The 11925-nt window shown below is 42.3% G+C and overlaps 1 long non-coding RNA gene across 4 annotated transcripts in view; it reads left to right on the top strand.

Moving 5' to 3' along the window:
• The window catches only part of LOC126647424 (uncharacterized), a 42591-nt gene extending 35770 nt beyond the window's left edge, over positions 1-6821 (top strand). For 2 of the 4 annotated variants that reach the window (XR_007630588.1, XR_007630589.1), the window contains 3 exons: positions 3345-3460; positions 4645-5079; positions 5210-6821. This is a non-coding gene — a long non-coding RNA (uncharacterized LOC126647424). The remainder of the gene's footprint in view (positions 1-3344; positions 3461-4644; positions 5080-5209) is intronic. The other 2 variants (XR_007630590.1, XR_007630591.1) reach the window with 2 other exon arrangements.
• The last annotated feature ends 5104 nt before the right edge of the window (positions 6822-11925 follow it).

Here is an 11925-nt window from a genome sequence, read left to right on the forward strand (position 1 = left end):
TTTCACTATAGAGAAGATTCATATAAAGACATTTCTCATGTGGCCAACACAGCCAAAATACCCTGGAAAACTGAGAAATTATAAAAGAACTCATGGCCTTTCAGGGAGATTAGACTGGGTGAAATCACAGATTCAGGTGTCTGTATCCTACCTTTTCAGGGTAGGATTTTAATCAAGACTGTCAAAGCCACTTGCCTTTTATTATTACAACCACAAGGAAAATGAAGGATCTTACATTCTATAAGTGCCATTAGCAAGAAGATTTACATATTTAACCCCTGTTCCTTTGGTCCCAGTGACTTCAGAAGTGGTTCTGTGCAAATTTACCTCTCTAATGATCAGAAAAATTGCTTAGAAATCTTGCACCCCTTACTCCTTTGCAAGTCCTATAATCAGCACCTACTCACAAAGAACCATACATTTCTTTTAACAGCTGAAAATGCTGAATTAAAAGCAATGTCTGATTTTACTCCTGGTTGCCTTTATCACCTGGGCTAAGATTTGGCATAGTACAGTCCCAACAAATGCTAACTGAGCATTAGCAGCAGCACTGAGCAGAGCAACAACACAATTAACTCACAGTAACTGATGGCCTGGTGGGACTCACCCTCCCTTCCTCCAACCATCCTACTGATGATCCTCTACTGGAGGAAAGACCCCTGCATCCAAAAGCAGTTTTGTTGCTTCAAAGTCAACTTCTCTTGGACCCCCAGGCATGAACTGGCATCAGAGCTTTGCCCCATACATGGATGTGGCCAATCTGACAAGCTGATGAAAAAGAACAAATCAGGTAGTTAGAGCAGTATCTCAAAGTTTGGTATGATAACAAACAGAGCAGATGGCTTGGGCTCAGTAGGATGCCCTCTGTCTACATGAGAATATTAGCTTTTTTTTAAAAAAAAGAAACAACAAACCTCTGTCCTCAGCTTTACCAGCTGGGCTCATCTTGGGCTGTCTCAGTTTCCCCTGACTACTGTTCAAATGTTCTGATGTGGTTTTCAAGGAATAAATAATGTAATTTTGGGTCTTTTTGCTTTAACCTGTTTTGAGCCTTGGTTTTCTTTCTAGACCCTATATTTTAAAGTTTAAAATGCTATTTATCACTCTTCAAGTTTTCTATTTAATTTATAATTGATCACTAAAACCAGAAGACAGATGTACCAATCAAATCTGTTTGGGGACACACACACACAGCTGGCATAATTAATAGCATCTTTAACATTAGGCAAGATAGAATCACAAAATTCTAGGGACTGGCTGGCTCCTCTGGAGATTCTCTAATCTCACCGCATGCTCCAGCAGGATCAGGGGCAACAGGTTGAGCTTTCAATATCTCCAATAATACAGAACAGTATTGTTTCATTGTTAAAAAAATAAAAGTATCTACAGAGAGCCAGAGTTGGCTATCTTGCTAGTTCAGTGTGTAAACAGTTTCTGATGGTACTATTGTCTGAGATAATTAGTCTCATTAACAATTTGGGAACATCTTTTGTTAGCAGAATATTTTCAGATACATCTTCCCATCTAATTCAAGAAAAATGCTTCTGCTTTCCTGTATTCCGATGGTAAAAATTATTTTGTTTTGTGGACAGGGCATTTTAACCACTTACACAATACAAATGTCACTGCAACCAGAGTATCTTGTAATACTTGGTATTTCTTTAATACCAGATATATCAGAGTTTCTTATGGTGCTTCAGGAAAGAGAGCTTTGTGGCATGATATTTTTGGGTACCTGCAGGCTGGTCACATGTCCTATGTCCTACACTTCCCCTGATGGGTTAGTCACAACCTTTTGGTCCATATTTCCTCTTCACTCACAACCACTGGCATCTCAGGTTTTGTTTCTGGCTATCCTTTGCAACAAGGAAAATCTTCACAGAATCAAAGAATTTGCAAAGTTGGAAGGGACCCACAAGCATCAACTCCAGCCGTTAGCTCTGCACGGTACCATCCTCAAAAGTCACACCATGTGACTGAGAGGATCCTCCAACCACTTCTTGAACTCTGTTGGGCTTGGTCCTGTGACCACTTCCCTAGGGAGCCTGTTCCAGTGCCCAGAGCCACCCTCTGGGTGAAGAACCTTTTTCTCAATCTAAACACTCCCCTGACAAAACTAGGCTAATTCCCTCGGGTCCTGCCACTGGTCTCCACAGAGAAGAGATCAGTGTCTGCCGCTCCTCTTCCCCTCATGATGAAGTTATAGGCTGTGATGAGGTCTCCCCTCAATCTCCTCTGGAAGCCAGTTGATGTAATCTCTTTGGATTTCAGTAAAGCTTTCAATACTGTCTCTCACAGGATTCTTCTGGACAAAATGTCCAGCACACAGCTGGATAAACACATCATGTGGTGGGTGAGCAACTGGCTCATGGGTGGAGCACAGAGGCAAATAGTAAATGGGGTAAAATCAGACCAGTGACCTGTCACTAGTGGGGTTCCATTTTAGGCTGTGTGCTCTTCAACACCTTCATAAATGACCTGGACAGAGGACTGGAAGTGATACTGAGTAAGTTTTCAGGTGACACAAAACTTGGAGGAGCTGTTGACTCCCTCGAAGGCAGGGAGGCCCTGCAGAGAGACCTTGACAAGTTAGAGGACTGGGCAATGACCAACCATATGAAGTTCAAAAAAGGAAAGTGCTGGATTCTGCACCTGGGATGGGGCAACTCCAAATGTGTGGACACACTGGGGAATGAGATGCTGGAAAGGAGTGCCAAGGAAAGGGACCTGGGTGTCCTGGTAAATGACAAGTTAAATAGGAGTCAGCAGTGCCCTGACAGCCAGGAGGGCCAACTGTGTCCCAGGGGGCATCAGGCACAGCATCACCAGTCGGTCAAGGGAGGGGATTGTCCCGCTCTGCTCTGCACTGGGGTGACCTCAACTTGAATACTGTGGGCAGTTTTGGGCACTGCGATATGAGGAAGATATTGAGCTATTAGAGAGTGTCCAAAACAAGAGGTGGGAACTTTTATAGCAGTAGGTGTGCCTCCTGTCTATTATCAGTTTATCATTTGATGACTCTTAAGGCCCCAGGCTCCTTCTTGTGACATACAACATTGCACAGCAATTATCCCAGAGGAACCCCAACTTCCCACCTACAACTCAGGAAAGTGCTCTTATAATGAATCCCTCTCCCCGCTGCTAGATATACATCAGTCAGGACAGTGTATACAACCTTCATCCACCCTTGCCTGAAGCAAGTGCTGCCTGTTTCACATCCCATCTGATCTGCCTGTAAGGTCACTGCAAACCCCTGTGAAAGGCCATATTTGCACAAGGAAACTGCAAAGATGCATATAGTAAGTAGAAAATCCTGTCATCCTTCTTCTTTCTTCTGATTTCAGATGAGGACAAAACCTTGCTGGCAATTCAAAACCCAGTTCTACAATAGGGAAGTAATTGAGCTTTCATTGAAAGTGAGCACTTGTTGTGTGAAATGAAGCATGAAAGATGTGAAAAGGTAATGGGAGGGTCATTATCCTGGGGTGGAATGCAGCAGACTCTAGACCTTGGGATACCTTCCTCCTTTACATGTTAGAAATATGGACATGTATTTGTCATCAGTACAGTGAGGGTCAAATAGCAAGAATAAAACTAGCACAGTCCACTGTTTGCCAGGGCCTGGTGGGTGACAAAGCACTTGAATGAGTGAGAGGGACTCAGGCTGATACCTGGGAGGAAAGAAGCCAGGGAACCCAACTCCTTACAAGCGCAGAAAATGCTGAAGTGACAGCTCGCTCACATGTTGTGGAAAGCATGGGGTTACAGAGCTGTCACATGAGTCACAGCAGCAAGGTCTGTCACTGCTTTTGTCCCCTGAGAAGACTGGGTATGTATCAGGAAGGTGATCTCTGAAACAAACATGCTATTTTACACAAAGGCCTGCACGTACATCTTGAAAAAAATGCAAGGTTTCTCCAAGCTCCTCTCCAACCTGCATGTAAATCTCGCAAATGCATCCATGCTCAAGTAAAGTAAGCAGAGGTGATAAATGTTTCAATAAATCACATGGCTGACTTCTTCTTTAGCATATCCATTTACAAACTGTAAACAAACCCCAGCAGGTAGTACACCAACAAACCTTGCTATGAAAATATTTGTTTTTATTCTTCCAACATGCTTACAGTGACAGCATAGAAATCACAGAAATAATGTGGATGGCATTTGTTGTTACTGCCTGTTTTGAACATTACTGCTAGCCGTAATGTTCAAAGGCTAGACTTTGAAAGCCAGCTTGCATTACCTTTATTCTGATCCCAAGAAGAAAATGAGGTCAGCTCTGAGAAATACTGAGAATTCCAGCCATGAACACTATTGTTCATATCCATAAAGTATCTTCTCCTCTGAGAAGAAAATAAGTCACTTAAATATAAATCACCTTATGTCAGACTAACTCTGGCCCCTGCCCTATGGATGGCTACATTAGTGAGAGTATTGAAGCTCAGACCATGCTTCACAGACTGCTTTGTGCTGACCTGGCTTCAAGGGTCTGTCTCAGAGAAACTCTGTGGCAGAGTCAGATACTAAAATTTGGTTTCCTAATTTCTGGAGCGCTGCTGCAACCCCCAGTTTTATAAGCTTGTCACCCATTCTTCAGTATTTATGTGTGAACATCATGCTAATTTATGGTGTTTCTTTATTAAGTGTGTCTGAAAAAAATATGGGTTTGTCACAGATCAAGAAACAAAATACTGCATCAGACTGAAGATGAATTACAGAGATCATAATCTCATTCACAACTCAATTTCCTCCGTTTAAAGGCAGGTAAGATCTACTTTGTTAGCACATTTTTTTCTTCTAATTAAAACATTATCTAAATTCATTTTATGTTGAGATTTTGGTGATGGTTTTCTTGCCAAAAGCTCACCCTGCAATAACCCTTTTTCCTTTTCAAAGCTTTTGTCTTACTCTGTATTAGAATATTAATACATCAAACCCAAGATTGTCCTTCCAAAGTGAGAGCATAATTGTACTCCATTTTAGTACCAGAACATCATTCAGCAACAATGAAACTAATTACCAAAAGAACAGTCCACTGTCAGTGTGCCAACTTACTTTTTAAAGTACCATTAGCTGAAGGTATGCACATGTTTTTCTCTGACTATTCCTTGGAAAACACTCTTTGCTTTTGTGCTTATTTCCTATAATTATTCATGCAATTTCACTTTTTTCTTATGATACTTACAGTGAGCAAATTTCAAATTCACAGGTTTGATACTCCAAACACCCTTCTCTAAAGACAAGCATCTCTCAAGCTTTTTTATCACAAGCTATATCCATCTAGAAAAGGCATGAAACCCTGAACACAACAGAGCAGGACCATTGGATTGATGGTCTAGTCAACGTGTTTCAGTCTTAACACCGAATTCTCGCAGCAAAATGTTTGGCATAAATCCAGAGTTCAGGAAGAAGGGTGACGTTTTACTGAGAAACTCAAGGATAGGAAATGAAGGTTGTCACCCTACCATTCTCTAAGAAGAAGGAGCATTGAAACAAATCAAATAAATCAGCATCACTGAATTATTTACTCACAACCAGCCAGGACATATTTGGAACAGTGTTGCTTTAGAGGTGAGGTCAAACTCAATGTTACTGCAGTCTTTGCTGTCAGGTGAGTCATATTTCTTTGGACACCAAATGGTTTGTTTGGTTTTTTTCCACATGACTAAAGTGCTTGTATTCCCTTCTTGTCAATCAACCACAGGGGATTGTCTGGCAGGTTGCAGAACGCTGAGCGACAACTTCAAGGGGAACACCACTAATACAGTAGGAGCGACCATGAAGGGAAAAAAATTAAACTTCTGCTGAGCCCATCTCTAATTCCCTGTTCCCCAGGAATTAGTGCTCAACCAGGCATTCATAAAAGTCAGCTGAAATCTTACAGCAGGAGTCACAGCTCTACAATAAAAGTGCTCATATCACAAAGCAGAAAAGTGTTGCTGTTAAATGCCTATCAAATAAAAGAAAAAGATGCTGGAAGAGAACAAAGGGCTTGGAGGGAGAAGGGGGGGGAGAGCAAAACTGAAAAAAACACCAGCACTTCTCTTTTTATTTTCCTTGAAAGTACCAGCATGTAACTCTCTCTCAAGGTCTGTAACTGTGCTCTGTGTCACTCCACAGCGCAGTCCAGAGATTTTCGGGAAGTCCAAGTGTAACTCTGTGCTTTCGTTAATGTTCTTTATGTTATTCTGCTTGGTGATATGCCTCCAACAAAGAGGCTGAGAAGGCTGTGATGCCTCGTGGGCAGGGATGGCATGCCTGACAGACTGCAGTCCCACAGAAGGTCCCGCTGGAGCCAGCCAGATGCCAGACCACAAGCCAGAAGCCAGTTCAGCTAGATGACTAATTTTCTGCACTCCACACCACTGCTAAGCTGTTTCTGACACCTCCCCCTCCTTTATCTCATGCAACAAAGGCTCTTTTGCAAGGAGGGGCATTTCCATTCAAGGGTAGAAAATCTGTGTATTCAGTATTTTGGGGGGAGGATGAGGGGAAATAATTACACACTACCACAGCCAGTTACTCTGGTTTTGTCTGACTGCTTAGTGAACTTCCAAAGGAAAGCACGTAGTCACTATAGAAACTGCCACATCATATTGTTGTTTATGTTGCCTCTGAGATAAGGAATATTTTTTAATAAGACATTTGTATTTTTTTTCTGTCTTTAGAAAACATTCTACAAGAAATAACTGGGTGCTGTTGTGTGTGGCTGTGTGTGTTTCTCTTTGGTTTTTTTGTTTGGTAGATTGGCTGGTTGTTTCCTTTTAATTATTGTTATTTCTTCAAGTTTGTTTTTTCACCATGTAATAGAATAAAATATAAAAGGGTTTATATGAATATTCATTTCCACAAGTGATAAATGATCAGTCATTTCAGACTGTCTGAGCTTTGTTTTAGTACCAATATGCAGAAGAACCCACAGTGCAGGATAGGTATAGTAAAACCAAGAGCAGAAATAGCAGTCAATCCACAGTTCATTGGGAAGGAGAGGTTCGGCAGGTCCCAGTCTGATGGCCAGTAATTCAAAACTAAATGTCTATGGAGAAAAAAGCACTAGCTGTTTGCACTGACTTTATAGATAACTGAGCTGTCACATGAAAGGTAAAACCTCACAAAAAGCACTGGTACATGCAAAATACCTTGAATCAGTGAAGTTCTAAGTAAATACCTTAAAAAAGACACAGTACATGCAACCACCCAGTGATCATTTACCTGTAATCCACGGTGACCTATTTCTATTTTATTATCTTCACCACTATAGAGCTGAGAAGTTATAAATCATTCAATGGCACAAATGCACTGAACTTCTCCTTTGTTCAAAATCTCACCTCTCAGTTCCCAGGTCTAGTTTTCTTTTATTTCTCTCCACTAAAAGGAATGGAAGACTTTTGCCTGAAGTTTGTGATGTGCTACCTGGGATACCTCTTTTCCCATAGTGAAAGCCTCTTCTTTTGACAGTGTTTCTTGGGACATTTTCATGAATAAAGAATTATGTATTCAGAGATACAGGATTATTCCATGAGATTCTCTGGATGTTTTCCACTCTTTCAGCACAGTCTCCAGTTCAAACTCAACCCCAGCCTGCTCCCTCAGCCCTGTGTCCTCCTGCTCCACTACACAGGCTCAAGCATCCTTGCTCATCCTCAGATGGTACTGTCACCATGTGTGTCTTTCCCAGACCCTCTCCATCCTGAAACTCTCCAAGATGCCAGCTGCCCTTCTTGCCGCAAAGCAGGCTTTTATCTGCTTGTTTCTGCTAGAGCTACCAAGCCTTTACTTTCACCCACAGTTGCAGGCTGCCCTCAGCATGCTGTGTGCCTTGTGCAGAAAGCAGCAGGCAGAAGCATACCTGGGCCTGGCTGGGTGCTTCACGCCCACCTGATGAGGCTGGAGGGCAGCAAGGACAAAGCTAACTACCACACAGTTGGTCCCAGATACTTGGGTGGCAGCAATACCAGGACCTGGGCAATGAGCTCAGACCAGTAAGTGGTCTGACCAACTGGCCTAAAATCTGTGTCTGTCCTCTACAGAGATGCAAGACTAGCAAGCTTGCATTTCTATCTTCATGCCTTCCTTGGAGACACCGCAGCTCTTACTTTGCTGCTACCAGCACCAGAAAGGGCTCCTTTTGATTTTCTCTCTCTTTTTTTTTTTTTTTTTTTTTACATGCCTTCATAACATACTTCATAGTTTAACTCCTGGAAAATTACTGTTAATCAACCATAGGGGACTGGTCATGATCTGAAGTCTGACATGAATAACAAAGAACACAGATCCTGGATCTCTGCCAAGCATTACTTCAGCAGAGTTTTCAGGCCAGTTTTGTGTGAGACACTGGATAAAACCTATCCACCAGTATAAGCTTGACCAGTAGATGCCTTTGTGTATCAGCTTGGCAGATTCATATTGAGATGTCCATTTGCTGCTAGATCTCAAAGTTACGAAGATAAATGATAAATGCAGGCATTTCTGGTGGGCCAAAGGAGTCTGTTCACAGTCCAGTGCTATTTGATATATTTTCATTTAGATGAAAAACATACAACTGGAAAAGTTGGAAGATGAGGCAGAACTGGCAGACTGCTGAATAGATCAGCTCATGGTTACTGTTGGATCTACATCCCAAAGGTAATACAATTTCATACTAACATGTTGCATTGTGTCTATAGATATACATGTAGGAGTGGAGGAGTGAATAGGACACACAAATACAGTCATAGTCTGGAAACCCAGAATACAAAAAGATTCAGAGTCAAGCAGGTGAAACCAATGACCCTGCCCTGCCAGCATGCATAACAAAACAAACAATAAGCACAGAACTATGAGCAGATGAAGGAGGAAGGTGTAACTAACCCCATAGCTGTATGTGGCATTTATACAGCCTCTATGGAATGCCACACCTCTGCTGGGAACCACTGTGATGGACTCGTTGCAGCATTGAAAAAGGCACAGAGGAAAATGAGGAGACTGACAAGAAGTCCAGGAAAAACTATTTACAAAGAAGCACAGTCTAGTCAGTTTAGCAAAGGAAAGGTTAAGAGGTGATTTTCTCCCCATTAGGGAGTAGCTGCATGGGCAAGTGATTACCATTAGCAGAAAACTCTTCAGCAGGCAGAGGCTTAACAAGATCAAATGTCTAGAGGCAGAAGCCAGCTGAATTCATAGTAAAAAACTCAAATGCCTGCTGTTTAAAAAATAATAAACAATATAGCAATTTTCTAGGCCTATGCTATGACCTCGATGTTTTATATAAAAACTGCCTGTTTTTCTTTAAAGATGTGTCAGGAGTTAAGCTCTTGAGGTAGGAATAACTCAGTTATTTCCTATGGACTAGTTACAAACCATGACAACAGCGGCTGCAGATCTGACTCCCAGGTCCAAGTAACACATCTCTTTCCAAGAGAGGCCAGTGTGGGTGATCAGGAAGGGCTCTGAGAGGGGCTTGGCACAGCACAGTGCTTCCAAGGACAACCTCCTCAGTCTCCTCTCTTGACAGGGCTAGGAACCAGCCTGAAGAGAGCTGGACATCCCTGGAGTGAGCATTTAGACTCTATGCACCACAAGAAGAGACATGATGACCAACCAGCCAGAAACCAGCACATACAGTAAACAGAAATGCCACCAGAAGAAAGACCAAACCAGCAAGCCTAAGGAAGGCATCCAGAGTCAGTGAGAAGTGTGGGGAAGAGAACCCTCCCTGCTGGGGCCTTGAGCCAGGGGCAGTGCACAGCTCAGACATTTTCCTCCTCCCCTGTAGCCACCTAACCCCATGTCCAACAATTGCTGCCATTGTCCCTTGAGTCCTCTTTGCCTACTGGTAACACTGGCATCACTCCAGACACCCAACTGCTGCAAAGATATAAGAGCACTCCAGATGTTCCCTCATTTCTTTGTTCTTCCCTCATTCATTCTCTAATGATACCAGTCGTTATCACCTGTCAGCTCTCCTTTATCAGGCCTCCTCCTGCTCATTATCACTGTCCATCTTCCCGGTTTCCCTCCTTTCCCCACATCTCAGCAATGTACAATGTGATAAAGGGTCCACTATGCAAACCCTTAAGCACAACTTTTCCCTGTTGTGTGGCCACCAGAAGTAGGTAGATGCCTGTTGGAAAAATCCCCATTCTTTCAAGGAACTGGAGTGTTTCCAACTAGAGTCTTCCCAGCAAAGGGGAAAAAAAAAAAAAAGCTTCCTAAAACCTAACATAAGAAATTTCATGGAAATACATAAAAACGAAAGTATAGTCAATGCATGGGATAAGAAACTAGAGAGTATTCAGTGCTGTAAAAAATAAAATCAGAAGGGGAAAATAGTTTCAAAGCAGTTGTAGATACTTAGAAGACTGTAGCAGTTACCAGGATTACAGACCTGGTCACACAACATACCTGGGAAATATTATAGCTGAATGTCCTACTTCATTAGTAAAGCTAAATGTTTACATGTCCATATATAAACCATTAGCTCTTCAGAGCAAAGACTGCATGCGTGTAAACAGGTAACACCATCAGGACTCAGTCATTAAACAGAGTAACAAAATGTTCTGTACAGCTCCCAAAAGAGCAGGTAACTGCACCAGAGACTTGTCTGGAAAACCATCATTAATTCTTACAAAATGTTATCAGAAGAAAATTCCACTGCCATCAGGAAGGAGGGCATTTCCCCTTCCCTTTGCAATTGGCAGCTATCTATCTTGGATTCAGAAGCAAATCATGTTAAGACCATAAATCTCAGTGACCAGACTATAGCCTCCTGCTTCTCTGGTCAGCTGGTCACCAGTAAAAGTGAATTTTGTCATCCACCACTAAGATTTTCATAAATGATCTGCACATTCAAACTCAGATGGTGTTTGCAGAAGAATCCTCCACAGACAATCTCACTGCAGTAAACCTCAGGATGTCTGGGCTCCTAGGTCAGATCCTTGCCTGCTCAAGTGACCTGTGCTGCTGTCATTATGGGATGGATTCCCATCAGAGGCTACCCCATGTGAGTGGCAATCAACAAACTCAACTGTTCGCATCCCTGAAGCTAAAAGCCGTGCAGTATCCTTCAGCCCTTAAAAGATTGGTGGCCCTGTTTCTTCTAGTCTGTACAAGCAGGGTACTCTGTATAGACAGATGACAGGAGGCAGGTTATAGTGCAATTTTGGTTCCCCTTCACCAGTCACAGAGGCTTTTAATTGCAGGTTGTATTCTGCAGGGATCCCCTCGCCTGTCCCCATGGTGAAGCAGCCTCTGTTTACTATGCTCACACTCCCTTAGGAATTTTCCAAGAGGAAAATAGCAGCTTCCTTGAACCAGGCCAGTAGACAACATGTTGGTGAGGATATGAGCATTTGATCCCATCTCTTGTCTCTTACCAATCTGAGAGATGTTTTAGCTAAATCTGGAAGCTACATTTTATAGGTATCTGCAGCTGCTTCCAAACAGACTTTGCAGACTGAACTTCGTGTCAGATCCTGAGCTGTGACCATTGCAACAAAGGTAGCCTGATGTGGCTCCATGAAGCTGCACCTTTGATGGCTTCATTAGTTCTTCATTAGTTCTCTTCACCCTGGTGTAACAGCAGTGAGAGCCTTACCTTACCTGCGTATGCTGGATTCAAGAAAAACCTTTGATTCCATGAACAATACAGGATTTCCAGTTTTGGTAGATTTATACCTTTTCCCTTTTACAATCAGTGCAAAATTCTTGACTGTCTATCCCATAAATTCAATTTTTAAAGAAAAATACAGACCTTGTATTCTACAGTTTACACAGCTGTTGGTATAACCCTTGTTATGTTTTATACTTGTATGTCTGAAGGGCAGTTCAGCTAGTAGTCTGATACAGTGCATGTAGAAAAAAAGATATGTAAACTGAAAAGGCTCTTTTAAGGGAGAATTGTTGGTTTCCATTTCCCATTGAAACAAACTACAGTCCTCTGTGCAG

Source organism: Myiozetetes cayanensis, unplaced genomic scaffold (genome assembly GCF_022539395.1).
Source record: "Myiozetetes cayanensis isolate MyiCay16 unplaced genomic scaffold, myiCay2020 scf4, whole genome shotgun sequence".
Taxonomy (NCBI): domain Eukaryota; kingdom Metazoa; phylum Chordata; class Aves; order Passeriformes; family Tyrannidae; genus Myiozetetes; species Myiozetetes cayanensis.